Below are 19,897 nucleotides of genomic sequence, written 5' to 3'. Positions count from 1 at the left end.
AACTTCAGATCCCCTTATTTCTCTGCCATGTTGGCTCCTCCCCCCTGGAGTCTGCCAATCAGACTTGGTTTCCAAGCTTGGTCTTTCCACCTACTAGCTGTGTGACTTTGGACAACTTTTGTCACCTCTCTGAGCATTGGTTTTTATCACTGGAAAATACGTAGGGATATATCCAGCTTGCAGGGTATAGGTCCGATTAGACACAATAATGCACATGAAGCAACTGGCAATAGAAGGTCAATGCTCAGTAGCTGAAACCTCCCCGTAACCTCTGGGTGTTTACCACCTAAACACTTTGAGAACCACCTGCACTATTTATTGCAAGATCTGCGCAGTAAGGGAAAGATCTCAAGGAAGCAAAGACCTCTGCTCAAGGGAGGAAGGTTGGACCTTAGCAGCCAAGACTCCTGGGTATTTCCCTTTCTCTCCGTCACCCCTCTGACAGTGCAAGGGGACACCGCCCTCCATCTTTGGCAGTAGAGGCACTAAATTATAGCAGCTCCAAAACCGTGCTAGCAAAAACATAATATAAACACAAAGCTTCATTGTAATTCCCAAGCCAAAATTATTCAAACCTGGGCCGGGGACCAGCCCGACATTGAAGGGTCTGGCTGGAGGGCACCCACGTGGTTTCCTGGAAACCTCTCCCCGACAGCACAACATATGGTCAAGATGACAAGCCTCTGTGTAACCCCGGGTTAAATGCATAATGTGCTTATTACACATTTAAGTATGTTGTTGATGTTTTGAACAGGCAGCTTCAACATTTCAGTATATACCTATCATTAAGGAGAGTTTTAAAAATAAGATCCTATGTACCTGGGGTGGGGGTGATGAGAGATAGAGGCATCAGCATGATGTCACTTAACTTCAACCTCAGGGAGCCTGGGTGGCTCAGTCGGTTAAGCGTCTAACTCTTGATACTGGCTCAGGTCAGGTTCTCACAGTAGTGAGATCGAGCCTGGGTAGGGCTCTGTGCTGACAGCCCAGAGCCTGCCTGGAATTCTCTTTCTCCCCCTCTCTCTGCTCCTCCCCTGCTGACATTCCTTCTCTCTCTCTCTCAAAATAAATAAATAAACTTTAAAAAAAAAAAAAAAACCTTCAACCTAAATACACTCAGCAAAGAGGCAGTCTCTGAAAGGCTTGCCCATATAGAAGTGCCCTCCTCATCACCTTGCCCCCAGGCCTAGGGGTGCCACCATTAGTCTGGGTCTTTGTCCCAAAGGGAGAGAGGAGAAAGGTCAACAGGAGTTAGGTTTATTAACTCACTTAACATTGGAGTCACCTGGAGAGTTTAAAGTAGTGATGTCACCCCAACCCTCAAGCCTCTCCTCCCCTCCCCTTCCCACTCCAGTCCTGGTCAGTCTAGAAAGCCTGGGGCTCAGCAGACACCCAGTAACAAACTACAGGTAGGTATTGTGTTCCCATTTTATAGATGAAGAAATTGAGGCCCAGAGAGTTTAAGTGATTTTTCCCCAAGGGCACCCAAGTAATTAATGGCAGACTGGATTTCTCTGGCTTCAAAGAGATTCCTGGCTCATCAGGCTGCCTTGATAACCCAGGAGCATTAACTACTTAAGCTATTAATACATCAGAAGATTTAATTTATAGTAGTAATGACCTCTTACATTTTTATGGAGGTGTTATGGTTCACAAAGCACTTTCACGGTAATTTGTTTTTTGATAGTAAGGATAAGAAAGGTAAGAAAGTTTAAAGATAAGAAAACTGAGGCCCAGGAACATTCCTCTACACAGGTAGAGGAACCACAATTTGAGTGCAAATCTTCATATTCCTATTTCCAAAGCCTGGAGCACTTGGGAGAGGGGGGTGGGGGCGGTACCTTTTTGGATCTAGGGAACTGGAAAGTTTCAGAGCAGGACAAGCTCTCGGGTTCACTAAAGGCAGGAACCTGAGGGACTTCAATACCCAGGAGAAGGCAAAAGAGGGCAGGAGGCCATAAAGAAGGCTCCATCCTTTCTGCAATTGGGTTTCTGGCAGCCAGCCCAGCTCAGAGAAGCACGTGTTGCTAAGTGTAAGGCCACTAATGCCCAAGTGCCCTCCCAGGAAAGACAAGAAAGGAGAAGGCCTTTTGTCTGGTTCCCTGTGCAACTGCCCCTGCATAACGTGCTGAGTTCTGTTTTATTTTTCTAAAATGCATTCTATATCACATTCAGCACCCAAATATTGGTTTCCAAACACCATTGTCCAGTAAAAGCACCAAGGGCTCCTTAGAGAAATAGTTGATTCCAGGACTTGGGCAGGGAAGTAGAAGGTGAGTCTGGAACATCTTGCAGGACCAGAAAATGAGGGGGTTTTGAAATTTTTTAGTAGATGGGAAATACCCCAATTAATTTTAAAAAGCTGATAGGGACATTAAAAAAAAAAAAAACAGCGGGAAAAGGTTACCTACTGGACAAACCAGAGACAATTTGGGCATCAAAATAAATAATAACTGTAAAAGATTATAAGATGTTATCCATCCAAAGACTCTATTAGCCCATATTGATACTTATAAACACAAACAGATATACAAATAGATAAATAATTAATTAAGGGATAGGAAACAGTAAGGAGAAAGAAAGCTCTTCCTGTCAAATAATGTAGAAGAAATGAGTAAGAAAATCATCATTTTCTAACTATTATACTAATAAATGATTGTGTATTTAAAAAATTTTTTTTAGTATTTTGTTTTTAAGTAATCTCTACACCTGGGCTGGACCTCACCACCCTGAGATCAAGAGTTGCATGCTCAAAAAAAAAAGAAAAAAAAATCACATGCTCTAATGACCCTAGGCAGCCAGGCACCCCAATGATTTGTGTATTTTTTTATTATTGTGTATTTAGTATTTCTTAATGTTTATTTATTTTTGAGAGAGAGAGAGACAGAGCATGAGGGGGTGAGGGGCAGAGAGAGGAGACATGGGATCTGAAGCAGGCTCCAGGCTCCAAGCCATCAGCACAGAGCCCGACACGGGACTTGAACTCACAGACCATGAGATCATGACCTGAGACGAAGTTGGTCACTCAACCTACTGAGCCACCCAGGCACCCCTGGTTTGTGTATTTTTAATTACAAAGTGAAAAGAGTCCCTTTACAGTTGAAAGATCTAGAAACACAACCTTAACCAACTGATCAAAGTTAACATCACCATTAATGAGACAACCAACATCATGTGCCTCCTAGTATGATGCACTGAGGAGGACACACTGTTTCTGACAAAAACTCGTAAGCTGGACCTAATCATGACAAAACAGCCAGACAAATCCAAATTAAGGGACATGCTACAAAACCTGTGCCCATGATCTTCCAAAATGTCAATATATAGAATATATATAATGCACTAAAATGTTAAAGCTAGTGGATCTCATTGAAGAGTAAGCAAGTGTTGTATTATTTGCCACTCTTCCATAGATTGAATTTTTTAAAAATAAGAACAGGAAGTACAGGTAGCTTTAGAAATAGCCACACAATATTCAAAGTGAGTTGTGAAGAACCAGGGAAAATACTTTTATTCTGAAACTCGGTTACTGTTTCTAACAGCAAAAAAATACTGAATCATTTACCTGTGTCACTGCAAGGTGGGAAAATCCTGTATGCCGTATAAGCACAGCTCTCTGTCAGTAGTTTCTAGGTGAAGCTCTTCAAAACAAAGTTATTTTTTTAATGGAAAATGAAATTTTATTTATTTATTTTTTTTAATTTTTTTCCAACGTTTTTATTTATTTTTGGGACAGAGAGAGACAGAGCATGAACGGGGGAGGGGCAGAGAGAGAGGGAGACACAGAATCGGAAACAGACTCCAGGCTCCGAGCCATCAGCCCAGAGCCCGACGCGGGGCTCGAACTCCCGGACTGCGAGATCGTGACCTGGCTGAAGTCGGACACTTAACCGACTGCGCCACCCAGGCGCCCCAAGGAAAATGAAATTTTAAAAAATGTTTTTCTAGGGGCGCCTGGGTGGCTCAGTCGGTTAAGCGTCCACCTCTTGATTTCGGCTCAGGTCATGATCTCATGGTTCATGAGTTTGTGAGTTCGAGCCTTACGTAGGGCTCTGTGTGGACAGTGCAGAGCCTGCTTGGGATTCTCTCTCTCCCTCTCTCTCTGCCTCTCCCTCACTCACACTGTCTTCTCTCTCCGAATAAATAAATACACTTTAAAAAAATAAAATAAAAAATGGTTTTCTATAGAATTTTATTTTTTTTATAGACTTGGCAGTTTTGCTCAGACTTCATAGTTACTTAGCAGGGCTTATAATTCAGTAGAAATGAAAATATATACTATGTTGCTATATTAAAATAGCTACACAAAGAATGTATTTACTTTTAATTATTGGTTATAAATAAATAACAGTTTTATATAAATGAAATAAATTTTATATAAATAAAATCCTATGGGAATTTTCATTCTGGGATATTGATGTATATCCTATGACTTTAGAAACATGTTAGAAGTAGAAACTTTATAAATATATAGTTCGTTGTAATAGTCTTTATCATAAGGAGACAGTACACAAAAAAATACCATGGTGTTACTCTCCTACTTGAAGATTCTTGGAGTGTCCCATTAAGCCAACAGAAGCCCATGCTCCTTATGTGAACCCCCATAGCCTTCATAACTGGCTGCAACCCACTTGCTAGAATCATCTCTCTTCCCTGCCCAGGCACTCCCAGGCTCTTTCCTGAACAGGCCCTATCCTTTCAAGACAGAGTCTTAGCAAACATTCTTCCCTGGCTGGAAGGCTCCTTCCTGCTCCCCAGCAGGTGTCTCCTTCAAATAGCAGCTCTACGTCAGCCCCACCCCACCCTAACCCCTGCCCCTCTTTCTGCTCATAAATGTCCCCGGGGTAGCACTGCCTCACTATATTTGAACAACATATCATGACGGTGGGATCTTTCCTCTTTTCCAGAATTGCCTATGAGAACCCATAGCTGGAAACCTCACATTTTTAGAACAACTCCACCAGCTACCCCTGTACAAATTTTCTAACATGCAAAACATCATTTCTAGAGAATCAGCACCCCATTTCTCCCACCCGAGCCCCATGATTCCACCCTGGGTCCCTGCAAGATGCACTGGGGGAGGGGGATTGATGATTAACTTTGAGGGGTGAGCACGTTTGTAAATTGAGATGACTTTTTTGCCATCTCCTGCCATTGTGAGAGGGTCCCCTGATTGGTCCCATGCATAAAGGCCAACAGTAGAAGTACCAAGATAATGACCCTGAGACAATCTTTTGTAGGGCCTCAGAGCTTGCTGGCCTGAGCAGAGCTGGGGGAGGTGAAGAGGAGGCTCACTAGGGTGAGTTAGCTAGAAGGGACCAGGGCCACTTCCTCTGCTGGGGAATATCATCGCAAAGACATGACCTCAGATTGATTTATAAGCCAGACCCAGGCACTGGGAGGCTCCTCACTCCTCCCCTGTCCTGGGAAAGTGAGTTCAGCTGGCTTTTCCTGCTCCCAGAGGCAGCACCAAGGACCTGGCCTTGAGACAGTGATGCGTTGAGGACATCTACTTTGTAGGCGTGACTAAACCCAATTAAATCCTCTTTGTAAACTTTTAAGGGTTTGGAGGGTGGCTGCAGGGACCTATTGGTCTTGCTGCAGCCAGACGAGCCTCATATGTAAGTTCCCTTTGCTTATTAAAATTGCCAGGACCAACCTGGAGTGGCTGCCTCTTTCTTCAGTCTCTCTGAACTCTTTGTGCACCGACCCTTCTCAGGTTACACCAGGGGAGTTCCTAAGAGGGTTTCAAACCAACATCTTCTAATCCCATTTCTGGAAAGGTATGGCTGGGGGCTCCAGAGCTGGAAAGTAAAGAGACAGGGAGAGCAAGCTGCAGCGTGGTACCGCCAGTGGGGGATGCACACGAGGTGGGGCGGAGTGAGGCAGCCGGAAGTTGGGAGCCTGATCAATTCTGTGCCGACCAATGTCAAAGGGATTGCGTGAGCTTGAGTCCTGTCACACTGGGGCTGGATGGAGCTTCTACCCATCCACACGGAACCTCTTGACAATGAGGTAGCTCAGGGACCAAGGTCCCCTGGCCATCCCAAAGATCAGCAATTAGAGCAACCAGGGGGACCCCCTCCCCATCACAGTCAGTCAGTTGTGGGAGAAGACTGGTTTCCCTCTCGGGTTTCCAAGCCTGGAAGGGCAGGAACAGGGAGAGAAGAGGGGCTGGAAAAGGACATTCCCCCAGGGATACACTGCGGGAGCTGTGAAGCTGGGGAGGGGACCCAGAACCCTATGAAAGAGAAAATGGGAGTTTGCTGCAAGAAGTGCATATTTGTAGATGTTGGCACTGATTTTTTTTAATGTTTATTTATTTTTGAGAGAGACAGAGCACGAGCTGGGGAGGAGCAGAGAGAGAGGGAGACACAGAATCTGAAGCAGGCTCCGGGCTCTGACCTGTCAGCACAGAGCCGGACGTGGGGCTCGAACCCACAGACTGTGAGATCATGACCTGAGCCGAAGTCAGACGCTCAACCGACTGAGCCACCCAGGCACCCTTGCACTGAAAAATTTTAAAACAATTTAAAGGCCGGGGCGCCTGGGTGGCGCAGTCGGTTGGGCGTCCGACTTCAGCCAGGTCACGATCTCGCGGTCCGTGGGTTCGAGCCCCGCGTCAGGCTCTGGGCTGATGGCTCAGAGCCTGGAGCCTGTTTCCGATTCTGTGTCTCCCTCTCTCTCTGCCCCTCCCCCGTTCATGCTCTGTCTCTCTCTGTCCCAAAAATAAATTAAAAAAACGTTGAAAAAAAAATTAAAAAAACAAACAATTTAAAGGCCATGTATTAAGTGTATTCCCATTTTAAAGTACGTATTTGGGGGAGCCCGGGTGGCTCAGTCCATTGAGCGTCAGACTCTTGATGTCGGCTCAGGTCATGATCCAGGGTCTTGGGATCAAGCCCCAACTCAGACTCTGTGCTGAGTGTGGAGCCTGCTTAAGAGTTTCTCTCTCTCAAAATTAAAAAAAAAAAAAAAATTTTCTCTCTCTCTACTCCTCTCCCACTCACATGTTCTCTCTCTTTCAAAAAATAATAAATAAATAAAGTATGCACTTGAATGGCCTCCTTGTGTAAAAATGTGGAGCACATAACTGTACCCGTGAGGAGCCCAGGCGCTTTATCATTGGGTAGTGAAACCGCTGTATGCTGAACTTCAATTGTATGAAAGTGGTGGCATTTCTTTAGTTATTTCAAAGTTGTGTTTATTTTGCATGATGGGATTTTCTCCTGATGGCATGGCATAATACTTTATTTAGATTGTCCAAATTTCCCCTCTTTGCGTGTCTATGTGTCCTATGGTATTTTAAGAACATGTAAAATGCTAACAACTTTTCTGAAAGTTTCAAATGATATAAAAATAGGGGCGCCTGGGTGGCTCAGTCAGTTAAGTGACTGACTTGGGCTCAGGTCATGATCTTACAGCTCACGAGTTCGGGCCCCACGTCAGGCTCTGTGCTAACCGCTCAGAGCCTGGTGCCTGCTTCCGATTCTGTGTCTCCCTCTCTCTCTGCCCCTCCCCTGCTTGTGAGGTCTCTCTCTCTCTCTGTCTCTCAAAAATAAACAACCATTAAAAAATTAAAAATAAACAAACAAAATAAATAAAACATTACCCCAAAGAAGTTATTATAAAGGTTGTGATAACTACCACTGATGTTTATACACGGGTGATCACACATGGGTCCCTTTTATTAATGAAGTTGAAATGATTTAGACATCAGGTCACTTTTTAAGAAACGTAAATGCCAATGGAAAACAACATTTTCTTAATGGAAATAATAGCCCTTTCTACTTTTTTTAACAGCTTTATTGAGATATAATTCACTTACCATACAATTCACCCATTTAAAGTATATAACTTAAGGCTTTTGATATATTATTAAATTTTAAATCGTGGTAAAAAATATATAACATAAAATGTGCCATTGTACCCATTTTTAAGTGTATAATTCAGCGGCATTAATTATATTCACAATCCCTGATATCACACTATTTTTCTTACTAGGAAAAAAAAAGTTGATTTTTCATGTGAAGTGCTTTTAATTCTCTGCAGGGAGGATGAAATCTTTATATTCTGATACCACTTGTGAAAGATGAAGAATAAATTAGAAGGGAGACCTGAAAGCAAATTTAAAGCCCTCACATCTGCTGACCAGCCCTGTGCCTTGCGACTTAAAAAAAAATAAAATAAAATGATTATTTGTAATTCCTACATACTACGAAAATACATGCTTTTAAAATGTTTCATCCTTCTGGGGAAAATGTGTTTTCAAAAGGAGAAAAATCCCTCTTTGGGCTACAAGAAAAGTCACCTGTGTGAGCAAGTGTATCCACATGGTAACCTGGGATGAGCACTGGGTGTTGTGTGTAAGCGATGAACCACGGGAATCTACCCCCAAAACCAAGAGCACACTGTATACACTGTTATGTTAGCCTGTTTTTTTTAATTTTTTTTTAAGTTTTTATTTTTATTTCTGAGACAGAGAGAGACAGAGCATGAACGGGGGAGGGTCAGAGAGAGGGAGACACAGAATCGGAAACAGGCTCCAGGCTCCGAGCTGTCAGCCCAGAGCCCGACGCGGGGCTCGAACCCACAGACCGCAAGATTGTGACCTGAGCTGAAGTCGGACGCTCAACCGACTGAGCCACCCAGGCGCCCCTATGTTAGCCTGTTTGACAAGAAATTAGATTAAAAAAAAAAAAAGATAATCTGCTGATATAATAAAGTGGATTAATTGTTACTTCTCAGGGGAGAAAAGAACAATCTGTCACACTGCACAGACATACACGTTCAGAAGTGAAATACAAATGTAGTTGCATTTTTATAAAGGTCCTCAATATCTTACTCAACCCAAAGAGACAGATGAACAGTGGGAATCTGAGTTAAGGTGGCAAACCCCAAGGAGGGAACGATGGTGAGCGAGGGGCATGAGGCAGAGTGGAGGCAGCCTTGGACCTGAACTCAGGTACAGCTGGGACTGGGACCCTTTCCTGCGGTTTACCAGCTGCTCGGCCCGGGCAAGTCATTTCCCTTCTGATGCCTCAATTTGTTCTCACCCATGAGAAGGAGCGTATTGAGTGGAATGCTTTCAGCTGCAAAGAACAGAAAACCCAACTCACAACAGCTGAGACAATCAAGAGTCTCGCAGGGAGAAGTGGGAGGGAGGAGGGTCAGGGTGGGCTCTCTCAGCTCCAGGCTGTTCTCCAGCCCCCAGGTTCCTTCCGTCTCCCTGCTCTGCCCATGTCTGCTCAGGATAACTGCTCCTCCTCCAGGCCTCAAGCTCAGACGCAACACCGTCCAGCAGCCAAGGAGCAGAACATCAGCTATGTGAAGAGCGAGGAGAATCATTCCTCGAAGCCCTTCACCAGACTTGCTCCTGCATCCCTCTAGAACTGTGCCAGGTGCCTAATTGGCGACTAGCAAAGGGAGTGCCCCCCACCCTGCCCTGTGCTGCTCCGAGATCTGGGAATTGGGGAGCAGCGCCCACCCCCTCTGAGGCCCAGGAAGGAGGAACAAAGCCGAGGCCCAATATTCACACGGAAAAGGAGACAGATGGGGACCCCTGGAATAACTGGTGAGTGGGCAACCAACTCTGCCGCCTATGGTTAAAAATAAGACCTATTCTAAAGTCTTGATATGAAGGGGCACCTGGGTGGCTCAGTCGGTTAAGTGTCAGACTCTTGATTTCAGCTCAGGTCATGATATCGTGGTTCGTGGGTTCAAGCCTTGTGTCGGGCTCTGCACTGACAGTGTGGGGTGTGGGACCTGCTTGGGATTCTCTCTTCCTCTCTCTTTGCCCCTCCCCTGCTCCTGCATTCTCTCTCTCTCAAAAATAAATAAACATTGAAAAAACCAGAGGCGCCTGAGTAGCTCAGTTGGTTAAGCGTCTGACTTCAGCTCAGGTCATGATCTCGAGGTTTCTGGGTTCGAGCCCCGTGTTGGGCTCTGTGTTGACAGCTCAGAGCCTGGAGCCTGCCTGGGATTCTGGGTTTCCGTCTTTCTCTGCCCCTTCCCTGCTCGCGCTGTCTCTCTCTCTCAAAAATAAATAAACATTAGAAAAAAGCCTTAATATGAAGATAAAATAAGATAAACATGTGTAATCTATTTGTAAATGTTAAAACACTGGGCATGTGTTAATTACTGAAATTACAAAGTGTTGAGCACAAAGGAGGGAGTAATTTTTGCTTCTCCGTTTTCATATGCGAAATCAGATGAGCGGACAACCGAACTTTCCTTCCTTCCTTGTTTCCTTTTCTTTCTCCTTCGCTCCCTCACTCCCTTCCTTCCTTTCTATCTTCCTCAAACAGTCCCGGGAGCTATGCTAAGTGATAGAAACAGAGATATGAATTAGTGTCGTCTTCCAGGTGCTCCCAGTCTGCCAGGGAGCCCTTACAACTTGTCTTACACTGTAAATGCCGTAAGGCGGGCAGAAAAAGCCCCAGCGAGCAAAGAGCCCAACTCTGCTGAGCGGTGAAGGGCAGGTGGTGGCGCGGCCAAATAACACTACGCCTGATCTGATTTATTTCCAGTTTAAACTTGAACATAGCATGGACATACTGATGCTAAAATAATTGCTCCCTGATTATCTAAACTGGGCCCCCTGCGTGTTTGTGGTCATTGAATCTGACAATTCTGGGAGTCGGGGGATGTTAGAAGAATTGAACTGAGTGAAATGAAGTTGCTGTGGCCAGTTCGGAAAGCGGCAGGAGTTGGGGGGGGCGGTGGAGAGGAGGGATGGAATTGGGTTGTTGACCTGAGTTAAATAGAAAGGAATGGAATTTCACTTGTTAGGATGGAATAAAACACAATGGAATCGGCTGAGTTGAGAGGCACTAGTAGACCCACCTCTTGGCTCCTGCTCACCATTTATTGAGTGCTTGGCTTACACCTGACACGATGCTAAGCACTGAGCATGCGCTATCTCCTTGCACCCACTCAGAGCAAGGACCGAGGTGAGGCAAGTGAGGTGCCTAGGATGCAAACCTTACAGGGACCCCCATGCTCAGGGCCAGACAAGTATGCCCTCTTCCCAGCCCTGCATCCCTTCTACAAAACACAGCCCCATGTCACAGATAAGAAAGCTGAGGCTTGGGAAGGATTTAGCAGTGTGTTGAATTCATCAGCAGTGGAGTCGGGAGGCAAACCCAAAGGTCTGTGCCCATAACACACTCATGGGCTGTCTGAGAGGGGCAAGTGGTAGAACCACGAAATGAACCAGTCTCCCTTCCAGCCTGCACTTCCTACACACAACTTAATTTGTGTGGAATGAAATTCATGTAACATGTTTAATCTAGGGTGAGCAAAGTCTCTCTACGTGGGACAGAATGGAGAGAAGTAACCTGTCTTTGGGGTTGGGGGATCCACAAATCCTCACCACTCTGGCTACCCATTAGCATGCCTGGAAAACTTGAAGAAATGCGAGCCCCACCACAGATCTCCAGGGGTGGAGCCCCAGCATGGAAATTAAAACATTAAGGTTGAAAATCACACCTACCCTTAAGACTTGCGAATGCCTGGCTGATGAATTATCAGACATAAACTCCAACTCTGAAGAGAGATTGTTTCTGCCTTCCCACTGGGCCCCTCGCCAAAGGCCTGAGAGGTTTCAGGGGCCAAGTCGGATAGGCCATGGTAGGCTGTGTGAAAGGGAGTCTGGGGACACGCTGAAGGCTGGGGACCTTTGGCCTTCCTGTGTCCTATAAACAATGAGAGCAAGAAGATAGCAACGTGGGTGTTTCGATCCCAAACAGGCTTGTTTTAGTGTAGGCAAGACTGTGACATTTTTTAGTTCTGATAGGGGTCGGGGGGCAAAGAGAAGGGCAGGACTATTGCTAGCTCTATTATCTTAGACCTCTGCTGATACTCTTTGCTAGAGGTTCTCTCTCTTGCCTCTTTATCCCTGAAGCTGCCTAGTTTGTCCACCCACCAGAGGGAAGATGTGGAGTTGCACAGAATCCTGTGTCATGTTCTCAGAAGGGGAGGGGAGGGGACCCAGGTGCTGGGAGGAGGGGCCTTCCATATGCCTGGCTCAGCCACTGACGGTCCAGGTGCCCTTCACAGGCCCCTTAACCTGCTTGAACCTCAACTTTGTCATCTACAAAATAAGGACAATTGTTCCTCTTCTACCTACTTCCTAGACTTGGTCTAAGCAGATTGAAGGAGATACTAGTTTAAAGCTGTGCTTGGAAAGCGTGGACACTTCATGCAACTCTGAATATTTATGGTTCTAATTAGAATTTCGTATGTCGTCTCTGGGCTCTCGTGGAAGGCTCTAGATATTTCTGTGAATACGTGAAAGGACTTTCAAAAAATCTTGATAGTATTTCTGACGCTATCTCTGTAAGCCTCTTATAGAACCCATATTAATTTATTTTATCTCTATGGACCTTATACTGACACTCAAAGTTTGCTACATGCTCAAGGGTCCATCAGCTATTCTAACTTAACATTTCCAGGGACTTCGTACCATACTTCGCAGGTGTTTGCAAGGATGAGAAACAATAGCACAACCTGGGAGATGTTTAGAAATGCAGACTCTCGGGTTCCACCCCAGACTTGTGACTCAGAAATTCAGAATCTACATTTTAAGATCCCCAAGCGATTCAATGTACATTTTGGTGTGAGAAGCCTCGTTCTAGTCACCAACTACAGAGTTAGAGAAAAGCTATGGGAAAGAAACGATGCCTGTGCCTGTGATACTTGAGAAGCCCCCACTCAGAAAAGCTTCCAGACCCCTGTGTCAGGAGGTCGTCTTGCACCTGCTAAGGAGGGCAAACACCCCCAATATTACACAGCTCCTGAGACAGGAGAAGAGGTGAGAAAGGGAAGCCAAAGGCAACCAAGTGATGAGTGTGAGGCTCTGTACGTGCAACTACCTGCTAGACAGACTTCATTGCCCCATTTCACAGATGAAGAAACAGGTTGATCAAGAGTGAGCAACTTGACTAAGGCCTTGCATCTGACTAGTGGAGGAACTAGGATTCTAATTAGTATCTCATTAGCTACCTCATAAGGCAGAATGCATTCCACCACTCCACTTGGAGCAGAAGACCTGCATATAAATGCTCTGTTAGGCTCACGCATCTAGCTTCTAAATGTAGATCGTTGTATTACAAAACTCTCATTGTGGTTTTCCTCCACTATCTCCTTCCAGAACATATTTATCATTTGATAAAGAAATGCCATATCCGTTAGCATTTACTACCATTCATCTTCCCCCAGCTTCTGGAAACCACGAATCTATGCTGTCTCTATGGAGATGCCCATTCTGGAAATTGCATACAAATGGAACCATCCAACATGTCTTTGGTGACTGGCTTCTTTCACTTAGCAAACGTTCTCAAGGTGCATCCATGCTTGAGCATGTATCAGCACTTCATTCCTTCTTAATTGCCAGATAAGGTGCCATTGTATGGTTATAGGATGGTTTGCTTATCCATTCATCAGTTGGTGGGCATGGAGGTTTCCACTTTTTGGCTATCATGGATAATGCTGCTATGAACATGGGTGTGTGATTTTAAGTGGACCTGTGCTTACAGTCTCTTGGGTATATATGTAGGAATGGCTTTTGCTGGGTCTTACAGTAACTCCGTGTTTACAAACATTTTTCAGAAACTGCCAAACTGTTTTCAGAGAATCTTTTCACTATTTTGGTACTATATTGGAATTAAACAAGATCAGCATGCAGTTAAAGAGACTTGAATAAACTGAATAGACAAGAAATAGAAACGATTCAGTGAACTTCAACCTACACTACATCTGAAAAGCGGGCAAAAAAAAATGAATTTGACCAGAACCTAGAAAAGCCAGTTGTCTACAGGCCTGTGACTCATTTGTTTTGTTAAAAAAATTTTTTTAATTGTTTTTTAATGTTTATTTACTTTTGAGAGAGACAGATCTTGAGCAGGGGAGGGGCAGAGAGAGAGAGGAGGACACACAGAACCCAAAGCAGGCTCCAGGCTCCGAGCTGTCAGCACAGAGCCCAACAAGGGGCTTGAACCCAGAAACCACCATATCATGGCCTGAGCCAAAGTCAGACCCTTAACCAATCTAGCCACCCAGGTGCCCCTACAGGCCCGTGACTATTAATGACAGCACAGGATGCTGGAGACCTGGGCCCAAGTCCCCACTTGCCACTAACTGACTGTGTAATCTTGAGCAGGAGCCTTCCTCTTGCTGGCCTCATTTTTGTCATCTAGACATTGAGAAGTTCTGTCTGAATGGGATCTCACTCCCTGTAGTTCTGTGGCCATCTTCCGCCTTCCCACATCTCGGAGCTCCTACTCCCAGTGATCAGGTGCTTTCCTGATAAAGATATTCACCCTGGAGCTCCAGAAGCCTCAGGAAATGGCTGAAATTACAGGTGCCCTGGAAGACCTTTGAAGAATGATGACAAGTCAGAAGGGTTTTCCAGTCATTGCACAGTGGCAAGCGAAGTCTCATACCACAGGCACAGATGGCACTCAGCCACTGTGAACTGAACGATGTGGGTGAACAGATCCTGCATGCTGTGGATATGAAGATAGGATCCACCTGCACTGAAAGAATAAAACAGAAACAGCAACCACCTGACCAACTCCACGTGTTTAAGCTTGGCATTTGAAAAAGAATATTTATTACATGTTAGTCACTCTAAAAATTCTATGTACTCATTACAGAAAGTTAAAACACAAAAAATTATGAAAAGAAAAATCAAGCATCCTACTACCATCAAAAATAACCATAATTTACAGTTTAATGTTTATTCTTAATATCTTTATAGTTTTATTTAAAAAAATTTTTTTTTCAACGTTTATTTATTTTTGGGACAGAGAGAGACAGATCATGAACGGGGGAGGGGCAGAGAGAGAGGGAGACACAGAATCGGAAACCAGGCTCCAGGCTCTGAGCCATCAGCCCAGAGCCCGACGCGGGGCTCGAACTCACGGACCGCGAGATCGTGACCTGGCTGAAGTCGGACGCTCAACCGACTGCGCCACCCAGGCGCCCCAATATCTTTATAGTTTTAATTACTGGTATTCTACTTGATAGTTTCCTATTTTTTTCTTATTCCATGTCATCAATGAGTCATCAGGAACTTGATTTTCAATGATTACAGGCTATTCCATTGTATAGATAGACTATTGTTTTTTTAACCATTCATTCATTATTAGATGTTTATTGGGGGGGGGGTCCTAAGTTTTGTCTCTGAAAATAAACGATGTTCATCTTTGGGAATCCCAAGCACCTGGGTGTTTAAAGCCCTTCACAATTTGTGGTGCCTTGGTGGCTCAGTTGGTTAAGCATCTGACTTCAGCTCAGGTTGTGGTCTCATGGTTCCTGAGTTCAAGTCCGGCATTGGGCTTTGTGCTGACAGCTCAGAGCCTGGAGCCTGCTTTGGATTCTGTGTCTCCCTCTCTGTCTTCCCCTCCCCTGCTCATGCTCTCTGTCTCTCAAAAACTGAATAAATGTTAAAAGAAATTTTTTTGGTGGGGGGGGGCGCCTGGGTGGCTCAGTCGGTTGAGCGTCCAACTTCAGCTCAGGTCATGATCTCGCGGTCTGTGAGTTCGAGCCCTGCGTCCAGCTCTGTGCTGACAGCTCGGAGCCTGGAACCTGCTTTGGATTCTGTGTCTCCCTCTCTTTCTGCCCCTCCCCCATTCGCTCTCTCTCGTTCAAAAATAAATAAAAACATTAAAAATTAAAAAAAAATGTTAAAGATTCTCTCTCTCCCCCTCTCCCTCCACTGCCCCTTTCCCCTGATTGTGCTCTCTCTGTCTCTAAAATAAATAAAATGAAAAAAATGTTAAAGCCCTTCACAACTTAACTCCAACGTGACTTTACAGCCTCAGCTGCCATTAGTCTCCAATGCAGGGCAGATGTTTAGCCAGCAGGCACTGATAGAGCCATCCTGGGTGTTCAAAGACGAATAACATCCTTCAGCAGGGTGGTTAAATCAATCGGAAGTCATCTCTAACTGCTGTCCTGAGCACCCACGCACACACACATCTCGGGGTCCCGGCCCTAGGAACCTCTCCCAGACCCAACAACTGAGACTCACCTGGCCAGTAATCATCAGGACTGGTTAGCGCGTGCACTTTACCGAGTGTTAACTCGGGACTTTGCCACCTTCTCCAGGGTGACCCTTTTGTTGATGCTGCTTCCCCCTTCCTCTGCCTCTGGCTACATTTCACCAGTCCTTCAAGACCTAATTCAAGTCGCCTTCTCCATGAAACTTTATCCAACTACTCCAGATCAGTTCGAACTCTTACAGTCTTTTGTTATCGTATAGTTACTGATATAGTCAGCACCTATACTGCGAATGCCATGGTTGACACGGTGTTTGCAATTGTACTGTTACTCACATTTTCATACATGCTCACTTTTCTCCCCAGCCAGATCCTGGGCTCCTCTGACACAGGCACGTGTCTTAAAGTCCTCTTTACTCTCTGCCACAGACAGTGCTATAATTTATTTATCAAGCTGTTGCCTCTTCCTAGACATACTGGAAAGTGATTTCCTCATATCCCTTGCGGTTCTGTTGGGACCGTTTGAATTCTAACCAAGAACATGTGTGCAGAAGTAATGTGCCTCTTCAAAGATCTCATGCAAGCCTTCAACCCTCTTTTCTCCTTTTGCAGGATGGCAGAGATGGTGGCCTCACAAGACGGAGGTGGCCTGGGTCCCTGAAGTACCACACGGAGCCTAGCTGCTCAGGAGATCACTGAGGCTGCCTGGGACAGTAAGTGAGCAAGTCTAAACCTTCAACGTGCTAAGCCACTTAGGTCGGGAGATTGTTAGTGCCCCCAGTCTGTTTTTATTGGGAATACAAGCTAAGAAAGGTGTTTGTGTTTTCAAAGGGATATAAACAGAATGCAAGAGCTGTATGTGGCCTGCCAATCCTGAACTATTTGCTCTCTAGCCTTCTACAGAAAATTCTTGCTGAGCCCTGGAATAACCGATGATGCTAACATAACTCTGCATAGCATTCAGTGGCCATACGAAGTTCACTCCCCTGGTCCTTCCGCAATAGACTATCTGCACAGTGCATGAAGTCATGTGCTTGATGCATGCTTCATTCATCTCTGCACCCTTATGGGTACTGTGCAAATAAATGTCGAATGAGTTAAGGAATATGGACATACCTACATCTATGTGGATGCGCTGTTCTAGGAAGCAGAGGTCACATAAACCTAAGAGTGAAAGATGTACCAGATCCAGTTTATATGCTCCCTATTATGTCTCCTTGGCCCTCAAACATTCCTTCTCCCAGGCCTTGACCCCTCTCCTTAATTCTTGGCCCAAGGGGTCCTGGCAGAGCTCATACTATTTGTGAGCTCATAAGGTCCTAGCAGCTACCACCATCACCCCCTCTCCCAGTGCCACTGGTTGCCTCCACGTCCTCTAAGGACAAGGGCCAGAGTACTAGGTGCTTCCATCCTGCCCACCACAGCAAGAATCACAGTAGCTCAGACCCCCAGACCTGAGCTCACCTGACTCATAGAGGCCTTGGCTTCTCCAGAGGTTGCCCGAAGTCTCAGGGGGGTGGGCTTGTAGGGGCGTGCAGAAATGCAAGGGCTAAGTACCCGGTAGGACAAACTTTGATTAGCCAGAGACCGGAAATAGGAAGGCGCTGGCAAGTAAGGTGTTCTTCTCTCCTCCAAGGCTCCAGACGGTCTCTTCAGAGAAATCCCACATGACCCCATAACCCGCCATGCCAGCTCAGTACCACCATCCAGTATTTGCTCTTCCTTCCTCCCTCTCTTCTCTTTTCCCCCCTCACTCTTGTTGCCCTGGGTGAAGCCAGCCAATAAAGCATCAGTGCATAAGCCCGGCTGCAGGCTCTGTTTTCTGGGGAACTCAAGCTAAGACAACAGGAAACAAAGACTTACGGATTCCTATTAAGTGCCAAGCCCAGTGAGCCTTCCCTGTGTTGTCTCATTTCATCTGTAATACTACGATTATTTCTTTATTTAAAAAATTTTTTTATTACATTTATTTATTTTTGAGAGACAGAGTGAGACAGAGCACGAGATGGGGAGGGGCAGAAAGAGAAGGAGACACAGAATCCGAAGCAGGCTCCAGGCTCTGAGCAAGAGTTCAGCACAGATCCCAACGCGGGGCTCGAACCCATGAATGGTGAGATCATGATCTGAGCCGAAGTCAGACACTTAACCGACTAAGCCACCCAGGCACCCCTATAATACTGTGATTATTAACTGGGTCTTCCAGATAAGAAACCGAGGTAAGAGGAAATGGGCAGCTATTAACTGGTGAAAATGAAATGGAGTATTCAGACAGGCAAAGGGCACCATGCCTCACCCTCAGTATGTTACACTTTTTGTGATCTCCTAAGAGTTTTGGTCCTTTGAGGAGCCTTTAGTTCATTCAGTTACATGCCAAAGAGGTTTGGGGCAGAATTAAACCATAGATAGCAGCATCTGACCTAATAACAAACTGTTGTGAGGGGTCCTCCAAAAGACCATACAGAATCAGGAGGAATTCCAGGAAAGGAGACAGAGCAAGAGGGAGGAGGACGGGTTTGAAAGACTGGCGAGGAAGCTTTCATGTGGTTCTTTCCAAACCAAGGAGAGGCCTGAGCCCCAGAGGCTCAGGCCCAGTGTGAAGCTGGGTGACAGCAGGAGGATGTTAGCTGATGCAAAGGTGCTACCCTTGTGGGCTGCTGGGAGGTGAGAGCATGGGGGCAGGAGCTGGGCACAGCTGAGCAGGGCCGAGGGACGGGCTTCACTGCCTCTGAGCCGAGCAGATTGTAGGGTAGGGAGCTCCATATCTGGTGTGGAGGCGCCTCCTAGGGGCTTTGGAGCAGCTGAAGGATGCAGGACACAGGGCCTTTGAGAGCCAAGCCTGCAGCCGCCAATGAAGTCTTTCTCTTGGCACCTGTCAGAACTCAAAGCCCTCTGTGCTGAGAGGAGACATACTAGAATAGAAATAACCTCTGGCTTACATTTTATGGAAAGATGCAGGAGCTCAGAAGACAGAACAGTCCTAAGAAAGGCATTTGGAATTTTGTAACTTACAGCAGGAAATGTGGGAGATTATCTGTGTGATCTCAGGTGAAAAATAATTTCCTAAACAAGATGCCAAAAGTGAAGGAAATGATGAAGGGAAAGATGGACTGTGCATTAAAATAAGAACTTCTATTCATTGGGGAAAAAAAATCACAGAGCGTGACAAGACAAGCCAGAGACTAGGAGAAGATCACTATCACACATACAACTGGCAAAGAATTCGTGTCCAGAATCTATAAAAGGCAGCTACAACTCAATAGGAAAAAACTTAATTTTTTAAATGGGCAAAAGACATGAACAGGCATTTCAGACATGAAGACCAAAAGGCCACAAGTACATGAAAAGATGCTCAACGTCCTTATTAATAAAGAAATGCAAACTAAAACCAAAGTGAGCAAATACTGGATGGTGCTACGGAGCTGGCTGTAGCTAGTCACAGGATCAGGTGGGATTTCTTCTCTGGTGAGTCAGTCTCGAGCCCTGGCTGACAGACAAGTGCCTTCCTACTTCCTATCTGTTGTTAATCAAGATTTGTCTTGTTCACAGTAACCAGAAATTTAGAAGCAATCAAGCATGAACAGGAATGCAGAACAGTACGAATTCTCATATACTGTTGGCGTGAGTGTTAAGTTGTATAACCTGTTGGAAGAGTTTGGCCTTATCTTAAAAATTAAAGACCTACATGCTAAATGACCCAGCACTTCCACTTGTAGATACATACAAGCTCTTACCCATACGCTACAGGAGACCTAGAAAAGTATTGTTTATAATATTCTCAAACTGGAAACAACCCAATGTCCATTTGCTGTAGGACAGGTAAGTGAATGATAGCACATCCCCATCATGGAATACTATATACCAGTGAAAAATGAACGAGCTGCAGCTGTATCTAT

The sequence above is a fragment of the Lynx canadensis genome, chromosome B3 (assembly GCF_007474595.2).
Source record: "Lynx canadensis isolate LIC74 chromosome B3, mLynCan4.pri.v2, whole genome shotgun sequence".
Taxonomy (NCBI): Eukaryota; Metazoa; Chordata; class Mammalia; order Carnivora; family Felidae; genus Lynx; species Lynx canadensis.
The sequence above is the reverse complement of the archived record's forward strand: the minus strand, read 5'-3'. Positions refer to the sequence as shown.